The sequence below is a fragment of the Cryptomeria japonica genome, unplaced genomic scaffold (genome assembly GCF_030272615.1).
Source record: "Cryptomeria japonica unplaced genomic scaffold, Sugi_1.0 HiC_scaffold_323, whole genome shotgun sequence".
In the NCBI taxonomy this organism is placed as follows: Eukaryota; Viridiplantae; Streptophyta; class Pinopsida; order Cupressales; family Cupressaceae; genus Cryptomeria; species Cryptomeria japonica.
In genome coordinates, this window is record NW_026729145.1 from 42501 (window position 1) to 60000 (window position 17500).

Genomic DNA, 17500 nt, shown 5'->3' on the forward strand with positions numbered 1-17500 from the left:
CCCTCGCGAAGTGCGCCCCGTTCGCCAAGTGTGAGCCCTGCCCGGGTGCGCGCACCTTGCTAGGGCGTCGGGTGTGCACCCGGCCCGGCCTACGTGCGTGCACCTGGACGGGGCGTCGTGTGCGTGCAGTGTCCCGTCTGCAACGCGGTGCCCACACACCACCTCGGGCGCAACGACCTGCGCTCACATGTGGGCCGAGTGCACCTTGGTGCATGTTCGGGGCGCCTCGGGTGCACGCTCGATCTTGCCCCGGTGCACCAAGGCGCTCGGTTTGCCCCGGGTGCGCACTTGGTGCAAGGTGGGCACCCAAAATAGGGATCAAGCACCAAAACACAAGTTTCGGGATGCAAAATGGGACCCAAGGACCACAAATGCGTTCCAAGACCCATGATGGGTCCACGAGAACAAAAATGTGTTCCGAGACTTAATAAACAAATATTGGGTTTTAGGAGAAGAAACATGCTCTGATGCCCAAAACGAGAATCGACCCCGAAAAGGCCACAGGCCAAAAGTGGGATGCGAGACAAAAAAAAATGGGACCCGAGGACCAAAATTGGGTTCCCAGGTCGAAGACAGGGCAACCGGACAAGAAACGACCTCTAAGGCTCGAAATGAGTCCCGACGACTAAAACTTGACAAGAAGCACCCATCAGGCACCCAACTCGACACCCATGGGATGCCGACCCACCCGGGCTTCCACCTAGCACACCTTGGCACCCACCCACCCTCGCACCCAACCTCGCACCCAACTTAGCACCTTTGAACCCACATTGGCACTCACCCTGACCCTGGCACCTTGGAACCCACATTGGCACTCACCTTGACCCTGGCACCCACCTTTGCACTCACCTTGGGACCCACCCTGGCTCCCACCTCGGCACCCACCCAGACACCCACCTTGGTTCCTTGGCACCCACCTTGGATCCTTGGCACCCACCCCGACACCCACCTTGGCACGCAACTTGGCTACTTGCCACCCACCTTGGCTCCTTGACGCCCACCCCGACAACCACCCCGTGACCTACCCTGGCTAGGGTTGGTGCACACCCACCCTGGTGCCCACCTTGGCACCCACCCCATGACCCACCTTGGCACGCACCTTAGTACCCACCCCGTTACCCACCCTAGGACCCACCCCGTGACCCACCTTGGCCAGGGTGGGTGCCTTGGTGCGCACAACTTGCCTGGGCTGCACACCAGGGCGGGCTCAAGATGGCACCCGCGTTCCGTTTTTTTCACTATCTTTCAAAACGGAAATTTTAAAATCTCGTTTTTTTTTTTTTTTTGCCTTTTCTGGAAATTAGTGAAGGCAGCGCATCAAAGGTGCGCAATGCTGGTGCGAACCCGGGAGCGCTCCGATGTGTGCTCCAAGGTGCGGCGTGCACGAAGTCCGAGCCCGGCTTGCCCCGGGTGCGCACCTCGCGTGCACCTTCGCCGGGGTGAGCACCTTGGCTGGGTTGCGCGCCCTGGTGCGCACCAAGGAGCGCTCTGAAGTGTGCTCCAAGGTGCGGCGTGCACGAAGTCGGAGCTCGGTTTGCCCCGGGTGTGCACCTCGGGTGCGCACCTCGCGTGCACCTTCGCTGCGGTGGGCACCTTGGCTGGGTTGCGCGCCTTGGTGGGCACCATGCAGTGCACGAAGTCGGAGCCCGGTTTGCCCCGGGCGCGCACCTCCGCCAGGGTGGGCACCTTGGTGCGCACAACTTGCCTGGGCTGCGCACCAGGAAGGGCTCAAGATGGCACCCGCGTTCCGTTTTTTTCACTATCTTTCAGAACGGAAATTTTAAAATATCGTTTTTTTTTGCCTTTTCTGGAAATTAGTGAAGGCAGCGCATCAAAGGTGCGCAACGCTGGTGCGAACCTGGGAGCGCTCCGATGTGTGCTCCAAGGTGCGGCGTGCACGAAGTCGGAGCCCGGTTTGCCCCGGGTGCGCCCTGGTGGGCACCATGGTGCGCACCAAGGAGCGCTCCGAAGTGTGCTCCAAGGTGCGGCCTGCACGAAGTCGGAGCCCGGTTTGCCCCGGGCGTGCACCGCGGGTGGGCACCTTGGTGCGCATGCCTTGCCTGGGCTGCGCACCAGGGCGGGCTCAAGATGGCACCCGCGTTCCGTTTTTTTCACTATCTTTCAAAACGGAAATTTTAAAATCTCATTTTTTTTTGCCTTTTCTGGAAATTAGTGAAGGCAGCGCATCAAAGGTGCGCACCTCGCTGCCCACCACGGTGCGCAACGCCGGTGGGCACCCGGGAGTGCTTCGAAGTGTGCTCCAAGGTGCTGCGTGCACGTTGTCGGAGCCCGGTTTGCCCCGGGTGCGCACCTCGCGTGCACCTTCGTCGGGGTGGGCACCTTGGCTGGGTTTGCCCCGGCTGCGCTCCGAAGCGGGGTTATTGGAGCGCCGCCTCTTTTTTTGTCGGAGCGTTTGGTGGGGTTTCTCGCATTGGCTCTTCCCAGGCCCGGTTGCCACCCTGGCGCGCACGAAGTCGGAAGTAGGGTTAATTGCCCGGGTGCGCACCTTTGCCAGGGTGGGCACCTTACCTGGGCTGTGCACCAGGGCGGGCTCAAGATGGCACCCGCGTTCCGTTTTTTTCACTATCTTTCAAAACGGAAATTTTAAAATCTCCTCTTTTTTTTGCCTTTTCTGGAAATTAGTGAAGGCAGCGCATCAAAGGTGCGCACCTCGCTGCCCACCTTGGTGTGCTCTGAGGTGCGCACCCGGGAGCGCTACGAAGTGTGCTCCAAGGTGCGGCGTGCACGTTGTCGGAGCCCGGTTTGCCCCGGGTGCGCACCTCGCCTGCACCTTGGCCGGGGTGGGCACCCTGGCTGGGTTTGCCCAGGGTGCGCTCCGAAGCGGGGTTACTGGAGCGCCCCCTCTTTTTTTGTCAGAGCGTTTGGTGGGGTTTCTCGCATTGGCTCTTCCCAGGCCCGGTTGTTGGGTGCGCTCCCACCCTGGCGCGCGCGAAGTTGGAAGTTGGGTTAATTGCCCGGGCGCGCACCTTCGCCAGGGTGGGCACCTTGGTGCGCACACCTTGGCTGGGCTGCGCACCAGGGCGGGCTCAAGATGGCACCAGCATTCCCTTTTTCTCACTATCTTTCAAAACGGAAATTTTAAAATCTCGTTTTTTTTTGCCTTTTATGGAAATTAGTGAAGGCATCGCATCAAAGGTGCGCACCTCGCTGCCCACCTTGGTGTGCTCCGAGGTGCCCACCACGGTGCGCTCCGAGGTGCCCACCACGGTGCGCAACGCCGGTGCGAACCCGGGAGCGCCCCGATGTGTGCTCCAAGGTGCGGCGTGCACGAAGCCGGACCCCGGTTTGCCCCGGGTGCGCACCTCGCGTGCACCTTGGTGCGCACACCTTGGCTGGGTTGCGCGGCCTGGTGGGCACCATGGTGCGCACCAAGGAGCGCTCCAAAGTGTGCTCCAAGGTGCGGCGTGCACGAAGTCCTAGCCCGGTTTGCCCCGGGTGCGCACCTTCGCCGCGGTGGGCACCATGGCGTGCACGAAGTCGGAGCCCGGTTTGCCCCGGGTGCGCACCTCGCGTGCACCTTCGCCGGGGTGGGCACCTCGGCTGGGTTGCGCGCCCTGGTGCGCACCAAGGAGCGCTCCGAAGTGTGCTCCAAGGTGCGGCGTGCACGAAGTCGGAGCCCGGTTTGCCCCGGGTGCGCACCTTCGCCGCGGTGGGCACCCTGGTGCGCACCATGGCGTGCACGAAGTCGGAGCCCGGTTTGCCCCGGGTGCGCACCTCGCGTGCACCTTCGGCGGGGTTGCGCGCCCTGGTGCGCACCAAGGAGCGCTCCGAAGTGTGCTCCAAGGTGCGGCGTGCACGAAGTCGGAGCCCGGTTTGCCCCGGGTGCGCACCTCGCGTGCACCTTCGGCGGGGTTGCGCGCCCTGGTGGGCACCATGGTGCGCACCAAGGAGCGCTCCGAAGTGTGCTCCAAGGTGCGGCGTGCACGAAGTCGGAGCCCGGTTTGCCCCGGGTGCGCACCTCGCGTGCACCTTCGCCGCGGTGGGCACCATGGCGTGCACGAAGTCGGAGCCCGGTTTGCCCCGGGTGCGCACCTCGCGTGCACCTTCGCCGGGGTGGGCACCTCGGCTGGGTTGCGCGCCCTGGTGCGCACCAAGGAGCGCTCCGAAGTGTGCTCCAAGGTGCGGCGTGCACGAAGTCGGAGCCCGGTTTGCCCCGGGTGCGCACCTCGCGTGCACCTTCGCCGCGGTGGGCACCATGGCGTGCACGAAAGTCGGAGCCCGGTTTGCCCCGGGTGCGCACCCCGCGTGCACCTTCGCCGGGGTGGGCACCTCGGCTGGGTTGCGCGCCCTGGTGCGCACCAAGGAGCGCTCCGAAGTGTGCTCCAAGGTGCGGCGTGCACGAAGTCGGAGCCCGGTTTGCCCCGGGTGCGCACCTCGCGTGCACCTTCGCCGCGGTGGGCACCTTGGCTGGGTTGGGCACCATTGAGCGCTCCGAAGTGTGCTCCAAGGTGCGCACCATGGCCCTCCAAGGTGCGCAGCATGGCGTGCACGAAGTCGGAGCCCGGTTTGCCCCGGGTGCGCACCTCGCGTGCACCTTCGCCAGGGTGGGCACCTCGGTGCGCACACCTTCTCAATGTTTTCTTGCCTTTTCTGGAAATTGGTGAAGGCAGCGCATCAAAGGTGCGCACCTCGGTGTGCTCCGAGGTGCGAACCCGAGAGCGCTCCGAGGTGCCCACGAAGTCGAAAGTCGGGTTAATTGCATTGTTTTCCCCGGGTGCGCTCCGAGGTGCGCAACATCGGTGCGCACCAAGGAGGGCTCCGAAGTGTGCTCCAAGGTGCGCACGATTCGGAGCTCGGTTTGCCCGGGGTGCGCACACCTTGGCTGGGTTGCGCACCCTTTGTGCGCTCCAAGGTGCGCACGAAGTCGGAGCTCGGTTTGCCCCGGGTGCGCACCTTCGCCAGGGTGCGCACCTTGATGCGCACGCCTTGGCTGGGCTGCGCACCTTGGTGGGCGCCATGGTGCGCACCTTTCGTGCGCTCCAAGGTGCGCACGAAGTCGGAGCTCGGTTTGCCCCGGGTGCGCACCTTGGTGGGCGCCATGGTGCACTCCGAGGTGCCCAAGATTGGTGCGCACCAAGGAGCGCTCCGAAGTGCGCTCCAAGGTGCGCAGGTGCGCGCGAAGTCGAAAGTTGGGTTAATTGTCCGGTTTGCCTCGGGTGCGCACCTTGCGTGCACCTTCGCCAGGGTGGGCGCCTTGGTGCGCACACCTTGGCTGGGCTGCGCACCCGGGCGCGCACACCTTGGCACCCGCGTTTCCTTCATTTTAAATTTTTTTTTTTTACAATCTCTCAAGTGGGAAATTCTATAATCTCAACTTTTTTTGCCTTTTCAGGAAACTTTTGAATGGAGCGCATCATTGGTGCGCTCCGAAGTGTGCTCCAAGGTGCGCACCTCTGGTGTGCTCCAAAGCTCTCTCCAGCTGCGTGCACCTGCCCCGGCCGCGCACCCGGCCCCGCCCAGCTTCGCTCACCTGTCCCGGGCGTCTGGTGCGGAACCTTAGAGTAAGAAACATCACCGTGCACCTTGGCCAACGTGCGCGACTCGACCGAGCGCGCACTGGCCGAGGTGCACACCGATTTCACCTGGGTGCGCGCGCAGCACCTCGGGCGCACCGGGGTGCGCGCACAACGCCCGGGTTGCACCGTGGCCTGTGTGCTCGGGGCGCCTCGGGTGCGCGCTCGGTGTCGCCCCCGCGCGCGCGGTAGTGCGGGCAGCGCACCCCGGCCCGGCCCGGCCCCGACGAGAACGCAAACGGGCAAAAGGTTTATTCAAATAGCATTGCGACGCCCGGCGAAAAACTAAGAAAGGGTGCAACACCGGGACTTCCCGGGAGGTCACCCATCCCAGTACTACTCCGGCCCAAGCGCGCTTAACTGCGGAGTTCTGATGGGATCCGGTGCACTAACGCTGGTATGATCGCACCCGTTATGAGCTTGTCGCAGTGTGTACTTAGCAAACCGCGACCCACGTGCGAATCCACCCCGGCCACCCACCCCCGTCGAGGTGCACACCCTCCCTCGCGAAGTGCGCCCCGTTCGCCAAGTGTGAGCCCTGCCCGGGTGCGCGCACCTTGCTAGGGCGTCGGGTGTGCACCCGGCCCGGCCTACGTGCGTGCACCTGGACGGGGCGTCGTGTGCGTGCAGTGTCCCGTCTGCAACGCGGTGCCCACACACCACCTCGGGCGCAACGACCTGCGCTCACATGTGGGCCGAGTGCACCTTGGTGCATGTTCGGGGCGCCTCGGGTGCACGCTCGATCTTGCCCCGGTGCACCAAGGCGCTCGGTTTGCCCCGGGTGCGCACTTGGTGCAAGGTGGGCACCCAAAATAGGGATCAAGCACCAAAACACAAGTTTCGGGATGCAAAATGGGACCCAAGGACCACAAATGCGTTCCAAGACCCATGATGGGTCCACGAGAACAAAAATGTGTTCCGAGACTTAATAAACAAATATTGGGTTTTAGGAGAAGAAACATGCTCTGATGCCCAAAACGAGAATCGACCCCGAAAAGGCCACAGGCCAAAAGTGGGATGCGAGACAAAAAAAAATGGGACCCGAGGACCAAAATTGGGTTCCCAGGTCGAAGACAGGGCAACCGGACAAGAAACGACCTCTAAGGCTCGAAATGAGTCCCGACGACTAAAACTTGACAAGAAGCACCCATCAGGCACCCAACTCGACACCCATGGGATGCCGACCCACCCGGGCTTCCACCTAGCACACCTTGGCACCCACCCACCCTCGCACCCAACCTCGCACCCAACTTAGCACCTTTGAACCCACATTGGCACTCACCCTGACCCTGGCACCTTGGAACCCACATTGGCACTCACCTTGACCCTGGCACCCACCTTTGCACTCACCTTGGGACCCACCCTGGCTCCCACCTCGGCACCCACCCAGACACCCACCTTGGTTCCTTGGCACCCACCTTGGATCCTTGGCACCCACCCCGACACCCACCTTGGCACGCAACTTGGCTACTTGCCACCCACCTTGGCTCCTTGACGCCCACCCCGACAACCACCCCGTGACCTACCCTGGCTAGGGTTGGTGCACACCCACCCTGGTGCCCACCTTGGCACCCACCCCATGACCCACCTTGGCACGCACCTTAGTACCCACCCTAGGACCCACCCTAGGACCCACCCCGTGACCCACCTTGGCCAGGGTGGGTGCACCCACCCTGGTGCCCACCTTGGCACCCACCCATCCTAGCACCCAGCCTGTGACCGGGCTTGGAACCCAACCTTGCACCCGTCTTGGCCAGTGTGGGTGCGCACCCATCCTGGCACCCACGTTGTGACACACCCTTTAACCCACGCACCCTAGCAGCCACGTTGGCACCCACCTTGGAACACAACCTAGCAACTTGGCACCCACCCCGTGACCCACCTTGGCATCCACCATAGCAGTCGCCCACTTGGCACCCACCTTGGAACCCAAGTTGGCACCCACCTCGGCACCCACCTTGACACTTGTGGACCCACCTTGCCACTCACCCTAGCATCGACCCATCCTAGCACCCACCCTGGCACCTTTGCACCCTAGCACTCACCCATCCTAGCACCTAACCTGTGACCCACCTTGACACTCACCCTCGCACCCACCTTGGAACCCAACCTAGCACCCACCCACCCTGACACCAACCCTAGCACCTACCCACCCTTGCACCCACCCTGTGACCCATCTTGGCACCCACCCATCCTACCACTCAACCTATCACCCACCTTCTCACCCACCTTGGCATCCACCTTAGCACCCACCCACACTGGCACCTTGGCACCCACCTCGGGCAAGGTGGGTGCACACCCACCCTGACACCCAATTTAGAACCAACCGAGCATGTTACCCACCTTGGCACCCACATTGCAGCCCACCCTAGTACCCACCCTATGACCCACATTGGCATCCACACCCTAGCACCCAGGCACCTCGACACCCGCCTTGACACGCACCCTAGCACTAAACCTGTGACCCACCTTGGAACTCACCCTAGAACCCACCCACCCTGTGAACCACCTTGGCATCCACCTTAGCACCCACCCACCTTGGCACCCACTCTAGCACTCACCCATCCTAACACCCAACTTGTTACCCACCTTGGCACCCGCCCTCGCGTCCACCTTGAAACCCACCCTAGCACCCACCCACGCAGGAGCCCACCTTGGCACCCAACCTAACACCCACGCATCCTGGCACCCAACTTGTGACCCACCTTGGAACCCACCCTAGTACCCACCTTTGAACCCACTATATCACCAACCCACCTTGGCACCCACCCTATGACCCTCTTTGGAATCCACCCTAGCACGCACCCACCCTGGCACCCACCATGGAGCGCACCCTAGCACCCACCCACCTCGGCACGCACCTCAACACCCACCTTGGTGTGCGCACTGCGCCAACCTCTCAAAGACCCTATGTGGTGCGCTCCAAAGTGTACACCTTTGGTGCGCTCCAAGGTGCGCACCTTTGGTGCACACTGAGGTGCACACCAAAGTGTGCACCGAGGTGAGCACCAAAGTGCACTCCAAGGTGCACACCAAGGCGTGCACCTTTGGTGCGGTCAATGCAAACGAATTCGGAAGTTGGGGTCGATGTCCTAATCGCTGCTGCAGACTACACGTATGAGAATCGGACAAATAGCTTTATATAGGGGAGGTGTTGCGTTTGATGGGTCGACTCCCCTGGTTGTGTGCACTGCACCAACTTCAAAGACCCTGTCTTGTTTAAGAAGTCAAAAGTTGGGGTGGATGTCCTAATCATTGCTGCAGTCTACGCATGTATGAGAATCAGACAAATAGCTTATATAGGGGAGGTGTTGCATTCGGTGGGTTGACTCCCCTGGTTGTGCGCACTGCGCCAACCTCAAAGACCCCGCATAGCAGAAGAAGTCGGAAGTCGGATTTTGGTGAGCACCAAGGCGTGCACCTTTGGTGCGGTCAACGCAGACGAATTCAGAAGTTGGGGTGGATGTCCTAATCGTTGTTGCAGGCTACACATGTATGAGAATCAGACAAATAGCTTATATAGGGGAGGTGTTGGGTTTGATGGGTCAACTCCCTTGGTTGTGCGCATTACGCCAACCTCAAAGACCTTGTTTTCGTTAAGAAGTCAAAAGTTGGGGTCAATGTCCTAATGGCTCCTGTAGGCTACACATGTATGAGAATCGGACAAATAGCTTATATAGGGGAGGTGTTGGGTTTGATGGGTCGACTCCCCTGGTTGTGCGCATTACGTCAACCTCAAAGACCTTGTTTTCGTTAAGAAGTCAAAAGTTGGGGTCGATGTCCTAATTGCTCCTGTAGACTACACATGTATGAGAATCAGACAAATAGCTTATATAGGGGAGGTGTTGGGTTTGATGGGTTGACTCCCCTAGTTGTTCGCATTACACCAACCTCAAAGACCTTGTTTTCGTTTAGAAGCCGAAAGTTGGGGTCGATGTCCTAATTGCTCCTGCAGGCTACGCATGTATGAGAATCAGACAAATAGCTTATATAGGGGAGGTGTTGGGTTTGATGGGTCGACTCCCCTGGTTGTGCGCATTGCGCCAACCTCAAAGACCCTGCATTGCGGATGAAGTCGAAAGTCAGAGTTTGGTGTGCTACAAGGTGTGGTCGAAGGTGCTCACCTAGGTGTGCACCTTTGGAGCGCAGGAAAAGTGCCCTCCAAAAGTGCGCACCTTTGGAGTGCACAAAAGTGCCCTCCAAAAGTGCGCACCTTTGGAGCGCACAAAAGTGCCCTCCAAAAAGTGCCCTCCAAAAGTGCGCACCTTTGGAGCGCACAAAAGTGCCCTCCAAAAAGTGCCCTCCAAAAGTGCGCACCTTTGGAGTGCAGAAAAGTGCCCTCCAAAAAGTGCCCTCCAAAAGTGTGCACCTTTGGAGTGCACAAAAGTGCCCTCCAAAAGTGCGCACCTTTGGAGCGCAGAAAAGTGCCCTCCAAAAAGTGCCCTCCAAAAGTGCGCACCTTTGGAGCGCAGAAAAGTGCCCTCCAAAAAGTGCCCTCCAAAAGTGCGCACCTTTGGAGCGCAGAAAAGTGCCCTCCAAAAAGTGCCCTCCAAAAGTGCGCACCTTTGGAGCGCAGAAAAGTGCCCTCCAAAAAGTGCCCTCCAAAAGTGCGCACCTTTGGAGCGCACAAAAGTGCCCTCCAAAAAGTGCCCTCCAAAAGTGCGCACCTTTGGAGCGCACAAAAGTGCCCTCCAAAAGTGCGCACCTTTGGAGCGCACAAAAGTGCCCTCCAAAAGTGCGCACTTTTGGTGCGCACCAAGGCGCTGGTTCGGTCGTTGCAGGCGAGTTCGGAAGTTGGGGTCGATGTCCTGAGCGGAGGTGCAAACTACACAGGTGTCGGAATCGGACAAATAGCTTATATAGGGGAGGTGTATGCTTCGATGGGTCGACTCCCCAGGTTGAGCGCACCGCGCCAACCTCAAAGACCCTACGGTATGGATGAAGTCGGAAGTTGGGTCCGATGACCGATTCGATTAGTAGGTATGCTCATGAGGTCGGAATTTGGGTCCGATGACCTGCCATGTGCAGGAAGGCGAATGTTGGCACTGTGCGTTGCAAGGTGCACACCAAGGTGCTGGTGCGGTCTTTTTAGTCGAGTTCGGAAGTTGGGGTCGATGTCCTGATCGGAGGTGCAAGCTACACAGGTGTGGGAATCGGACAAATAGCTTATATAGGGGAGGTGTATGCTTCGTTGGGTCGACTCCCCGGGTTGAGCGCACCGCGCCAACCTCAAAGACCCTACGGTATGGATGAAGTCGGAAGTTGGGTCCGATGACCGATTCGATATGTAGGCATACTCGCGAGGTCGGAATTTGGGTCCGATGACCTGCCATGTGCAGGAAGGCGAATGTTGGCACTGTGCGTTGCAAGGTGCGCACCAAGGCGCTGGTTCGGTCGTTGCAGGCGAGTTCGGAAGTTGGGGTCGATGTCCTGATCGGAGGTGCAAACTACACAGGTGTGGGAATCGGACAAATAGCTTATATAGGGGAGGTGTATGCTTCGTTGGGTCGACTCCCCGGGTTGAGCGCACCGCGCCAACCTCAAAGACCCTACGGTATGGATGAAGTCGGAAGTTGTGTCCGATGACCGATTCGATATGTAGGCATACTCGCGAGGTCGGAATTTGGGTCCGATGACCTGCCATGTGCAGGAAGGCGAATGTTGGGACTGTGCGTCGCAAGGTGCGCACCAAGGCGCTGGTGCCGTCGTTGCAGTCGAGTTCGGAAGTTGGGGTCGATGTCCTGGTCAGAGGTGCAAACTACACAGGTGTGGGAATCGGACAAATAGCTTATATAGGGGAGGTGTATGCTTCGATGGGTCGACTCCCCGGGTTGAGCGCACCGCGCCAACCTCAAAGACCCTACAGTATGGATGAAGTCGGAAGTTGGGTCCGATGACCGATTCGATACGTAGGCATATTGGCGAGGTCTGAATTTGTGTCCGATGACCTGCCATGCGCAGGAAGGCGGAATTTGGGTCCGATGACCGAGTTGATGGCGTGCCATGCGCAGAAAGGCGGAATTTGGGTCCGATGACCGAGTTGATGTTGATGGCCCGCCATGCACAGGAAGGCGGAATTTGGGTCCGATGACCGATTTGAAGGCGTGCCATGCGCAGAAAGGCGGAGTTTGGGTCCGATGACCGAGTTGATATTGATGGCCCGCCATGCGCAGGAAGGCGGAATTTGGGTCCGATGACCTGACATACGCATGGAGTCCGACTCGGGGGCCGATGTTCGATTCGATGACTTGCATTGTGGGTAAAGTCGGAAGTTGTGGTCTTTGACCCGATTCGATGACCAGACTTCGGCTGCTTGAGAATCGGACAAATAACTTATATAGGGGAGGTAGTGTTCTCGAGCATCCTCCCCCCGTGCCCGTTTATGTCGATTGATGCTGGTGCTCGACTGGTTGGAGCGCTCGGATGCAAAAATCTTGCACCAGGATTTATCGATTGTGATGGACACGGCAAGTCTCCTGATTGCTATGCAGGAGCTCATCGTGAATCTCTATGCGGCCTTGGTATGGACTCGACCTGCGGAATGGTTCGGCAATGGTAGTCGCTCCAACACGTCCTTGCAATGGCCACAGAGGTGATTCGACTAGAGCTCCAGTCTAGCTTTTGGGTTGCTTGGCGGACTGGTATAGCCGCGATCGAGTTCCGGCCATGAACGTTTTAGATAGCTCTTGGGCTTTCTGGGACGGAAGTCGGAAGTTTGGGCTGTTGTCCGATTTGATGACCATTCTTCGGATGTGTGAGAATCGGACAAATAACTTATATAGGGGACTGTGTTGTCTCACGCAGCCCCCTCCGTGCCCCTCTATCTCGACCGATGTTGGTGCTTGAAAGGGTTGGGATCGCTCGGATTTATAAACGTGCACCACCATTTGTCGAGTGTGAGGGACGCGGCAGGTCTCCTAAATGCTATACGGGCGCTCTCTGAGAATCTCTATCCGGCCTCGACACAGACTAGTCTTGCTGAATGGTTTGGCACTGGTAGTCGATCCAACACGTCGTTGTTGTGGCCGCCTAGGCGATTCGATTCGAGCCCCCGTCTAGCTTTTGGGTTGCTTGGCGGATTTTGCCCTATCCGCAAGTGAGCTCGGTCCCTAAACGTTCGAGAAACCCGATTGCTATGCGCCGACTCTCTTTCTTGCGAGCCTCCATCTAGCTTTTGGGTCTCTACGGAACGGAAGTCGGAATCTGGGACCGTTGTTTGATTCGACGAGGCAGACTACGGTTGTGCGAGAATCGGACAAATAACTTATATAGGGGAGGTGTTGACTGGAGCATTCTCCCCCGTGCCCCTCTAACTCGACCAATGCTGGCGCTCGAACGGTGGTAGCGCTCGGATTTTCGTTGAGCGCCAGCATTGGTCGATTTAGAGGGGCATGCGAGATTCCCGAATGCTATGCGAGGGCTCTAACGGAAATGTCTATTGGTTTCGGTATGGATGCAATTGCGAGTGGTTCGGCAAAGGTAGTCGTTCCGATGCGTCCATGTCGTGGCCAAATCGATAATTCGATTTGAGCCCTCGTATAGCATTTGGGTCTCTCGATGTGATTCCGCATTCCAGTCCCTTTGGGCACTGCTTGAGCCGCATCCCAGGGGGTTCCCTTCCCAATAATCTGCCTCGCAACCCGATTGCTATGCGGTGAGGCTCCTCGGCCGCCTCGGAACTATCTGTGTATCAGACGCATCGCGGGATAAGGGGTTGGCAACGGTAGTCGCCCCAAGCGCGTCCGATGCTTGGACCATTCCGAGGCGGCCCTGAAGCCTCTTCCGTCTAGCCGTTGGGTCCTTCTCGCCGCATCCCTTGCCTCGCACCCCGATTGCTATGCGGTGAGGCTCCTCGGCCGCCTTGGAACTATCTGTGTATCAGACGCATCGCGGGATAAGGGGTTGTCACTGGTAGTCGCCCCAAGCGCGTCCGATGCTTGGACCATTCCGAGGCGGCCCTGAAGCCTCTTCCGTCTAGCCGTTGGGTCCTTCTCGCCGCATCCCTCGACTCGCACCCCGATTGCTATGCGGTGAGGCTCCTCGGCCGCCTTGGAACTATCTGTGTATCGGACGCGTCGCGGGATAAGGGGTTGTCACTGGTAGTCGCCCCAAGCGCGTCCGATGCTTGGACCATTCCGAGGCGGCCCTGAAGCCTCTTCCGTCTAGCCGTTGGGTCCTTCTCGCCGCATCCCTCGCCTCGCACCCCGATTGCTATGCGGTGAGGCTCCTCGGCCGCCTTGGAACTATCTGTGTATCGGACGCGTCGCGGGATAAGGGGTTGTCACTGGTAGTCGCCCCAAGCGCGTGCGATGCATGGACCATTCCCAGGCGGCCCTGAAGCCTCTTCCGTCTAGCCGTTGGGTCCTTCTCGCCGCATCCCTCGCCTCGCACCCCGATTGCTATGCGGTGAGGCTCCTCGGCCGCCTTGGAACTATCTGTGTATCGGACGCGTCGCGGGATAAGGGGTTGTCACTGGTAGTCGCCCCAAGCGCGTCCGATGCTTGGACCATTCCGAGGCGGCCCTGAAGCCTCTTCCGTCTAGCCGTTGGGTCCTTCTCGCCGCATCCCTCGCCTCGCACCCCGATTGCTATGCGGTGAGGCTCCTCGGCCGCCTTGGAACTATCTGTGTATCGGACGCGTCGCGGGATAAGGGGTTGTCACTGGTAGTCGCCCCAAGCGCGTCCGATGCTTGGACCATTCCGAGGCGGCCCTGAAGCCTCTTCCGTCTAGCCGTTGGGTCCTTCTCGCCGCATCCCTCGCCTCGCACCCCGATTGCTATGCGGTGAGGCTCCTCGGCCGCCTTGGAACTATCTGTGTATCGGACGCGTCGCGGGATAAGGGGTTGTCACTGGTAGTCGCCCCAAGCGCGTCCGATGCTTGGACCATTCCGAGGCGGCCCTGAAGCCTCTTCCGTCTAGCCGTTGGGTCCTTCTCGCCGCATCCCTCGCCTCGCACCCCGATTGCTATGCGGTGAGGCTCCTCGGCCGCCTTGGAACTATCTGTGTATCGGACGCATCGCGGGATAAGGGGTTGTCACTGGTAGTCGCCCCAAGCGCGTCCGATGCTTGGACCATTCCGAGGCGGCCCTGAAGCCTCTTCCGTCTAGCCGTTGGGTCCTTCTCGCCGCATCCCTCGCCTCGCACCCCGATTGCTATGCGGTGAGGCTCCTCGGCCGCCTTGGAACTATCTGTGTATCGGACGCGTCGCGGGATAAGGGGTTGTCACTGGTAGTCGCCCCAAGCGCGTCCGATGCTTGGACCATTCCGAGGCGGCCCTGAAGCCTCTTCCGTCTAGCCGTTGGGTCCTTCTCGCCGCATCCCTCGCCTCGCACCCCGATTGCTATGCGGTGAGGCTCCTCGGCCGCCTTGGAACTATCTGTGTATCGGACGCGTCGCGGGATAAGGGGTTGTCACTGGTAGTCGCCCCAAGCGCGTCCGATGCTTGGACCATTCCGAGGCGGACCTGAAGCCTCTTCCGTCTAGCCGTTGGGTCCTTCTCGCCGCATCCCTCGCCTCGCACCCCGATTGCTATGCGGTGAGGCTCCTCGGCCGCCTTGGAACTATCTGTGTATCGGACGCGTCGCGGGATAAGGGGTTGTCACTGGTAGTCGCCCCAAGCGCGTCCGATGCTTGGACCATTCCGAGGCGGCCCTGAAGCCTCTTCCGTCTAGCCGTTGGGTCCTTCTTGCCGCATCCCTCGCCTCGCACCCCGATTGCTATGCGGTGAGGCTCCTCGGCCGCCTTGGAACTATCTGTGTATCGGACGCGTCGCGGGATAAGGGGTTGTCACTGGTAGTCGCCCCAAGCGCGTCCGATGCTTGGACCATTCCGAGGCGGCCCTGAAGCCTCTTCCGTCTAGCCGTTGGGTCCTTCTCGCCGCATCCCTCGCCTCGCACCCCGATTGCTATGCGGTGAGGCTCCTCGGCCGCCTTGGAACTATCTGTGTATCGGACGCATCGCGGGATAAGGGGTTGTCACTGGTAGTCGCCCCAAGCGCGTCCGATGCTTGGACCATTCCGAGGCGGCCCTGAAGCCTCTTCCGTCTAGCCGTTGGGTCCTTCTCGCCGCATCCCTCGCCTCGCACCCCGATTGCTATGCGGTGAGGCTCCTCGGCCGCCTTGGAACTATCTGTGTATCGGACGCGTCGCGGGATAAGGGGTTGTCACTGGTAGTCGCCCCAAGCGCGTCCGATGCTTGGACCATTCCGAGGCGGACCTGAAGCCTCTTCCGTCTAGCCGTTGGGTCCTTCTCGCCGCATCCCTCGCCTCGCACCCCGATTGCTATGCGGTGAGGCTCCTCGGCCGCCTTGGAACTATCTGTGTATCGGACGCGTCGCGGGATAAGGGGTTGTCACTGGTAGTCGCCCCAAGCGCGTCCGATGCTTGGACCATTCCGAGGCGGCCCTGAAGCCTCTTCCGTCTAGCCGTTGGGTCCTTCTCGCCGCATCCCTCGCCTCGCACCCCGATTGCTATGCGGTGAGGCTCCTCGGCCGCCTTGGAACTATCTGTGTATCGGACGCGTCGCGGGATAAGGGGTTGTCACTGGTAGTCGCCCCAAGCGCGTCCGATGCTTGGACCATTCCGAGGCGGACCTGAAGCCTCTTCCCTCTAGCCGTTGGGGCTTTCTCGCCGCATCCCTCGCCTCGCACCCCGATTGCTATTCGGTGAGGCTCCTCGGCCGCCTTGGAACTATCTGTGTATCGGACGCATCGCGGGATAAGGGGTTGGCAGTGGTAGTCGCCCCAAGCGCGTCCGATGCTTGGACCATTCCGAGGCGGCCCTGCAGCCTCTTCCGTCTAGCCGTTGGGGCCATCTCGCTGCATCCCCCACCTCGCACCACGATTGCTATGCGGTGAGGCTCCTTGGCCGCCTCGGAACTATCTGTGTATCGGACGCATCGCGGGATAAGGGGTTGTCACTGGTAGTCGCCCCAAGCGCGTCCGATGCTTGGACTATTCCGAGGCGGCCCTGCAGCCTCTTCCGTCTAGCCGTTGGGGCCATCTCGCCGCATCCCCCAGCTCCTCGGCCGCCTCGGAACTATCTGTGTATCGGACGCATCGCGGGATAAGGGGTTGGCAGTGGTAGTCGCCCCAAGCGCGTTCGATGCTTGGACTATTCCGAGGCGGCCCCGCAGCCTCTTCCGTCTACCCTTTGGGGCCATCTCGCCGCATCCCTCGCCTCGCACCCCGATTGCTATGCGGTGAGGCTCCTCGGCCGCCTGGGAACTATCTTCGTATCGGATGCATCGCGGGATAAGGGGTTGTCACTGGTAGTCGCCCCAAGCGCGTCCGATGCTTGGACTATTCCGAGGCGGCCCTGTGGCCTCTTCCGTCTAGCCGTTGGGGCCATCTCGCCGCATCCCTCACCTCGCACCCCCATTGCTATGCGGTGAGGCTCCTCGGCCGCCTTGGAACTGTCTTCGTATCGGAAGCATCGCGGGATAAGGGGTTGTCACTGGTAGTCGCCCCAAGCGCGTCCGATGCTTGGACTATTCCGAGGCGGCCCTGCAGCCTCTTCCGTCTAGCCGTTGGGGCCATCTCGCCGCATCCCCCACCTCGCACCCGGATTGCTATGCGGTGAGGCTCCTCGGCCGCCTTGGAACTATCTTCGTATCGGACGCATCGCGGGATAAGGGGTTGTCACTGGTAGTCGCCCCAAGCGCGTCCGATGCTTGGACTATTCCGACGCGGCCCTGTGGCCTCTTCCGTCTAGCCGTTGGGGCCATCTCGCCGCATCCCCCACCTCGCACCCCGATTGCTATGCGGTGAGGCTCCTCGGCCGCCTTGGAACCATCTTCGTATCGGACGCATCGCGGGATGAGGGGTTGTCACTGGTAGTCGCCCCAAGCGCGTCCGATGCTTGGACCATTCCGAGGCGGCCCTGAAGCCTCTTCCGTCTAGCCGTTGGGGCCTTCCCGCCCCATCCCTCGCCTCGCACCCCCGATTGCTATGCGGTGAGGCTCCTCGGC

General features: G+C 60.4%; 1 non-coding gene across 1 annotated transcript; it reads right to left on the bottom strand.

Annotated features, from left to right (window-relative positions):
- Positions 1-5826: 5826 nt before the first annotated feature.
- On the bottom strand, positions 5827-5945 carry LOC131870388 (5S ribosomal RNA). The gene has a single exon (XR_009368700.1). It is a non-coding gene; the product is annotated as a 5S ribosomal RNA (ribosomal RNA).
- Positions 5946-17500: the final 11555 nt, after the last annotated feature.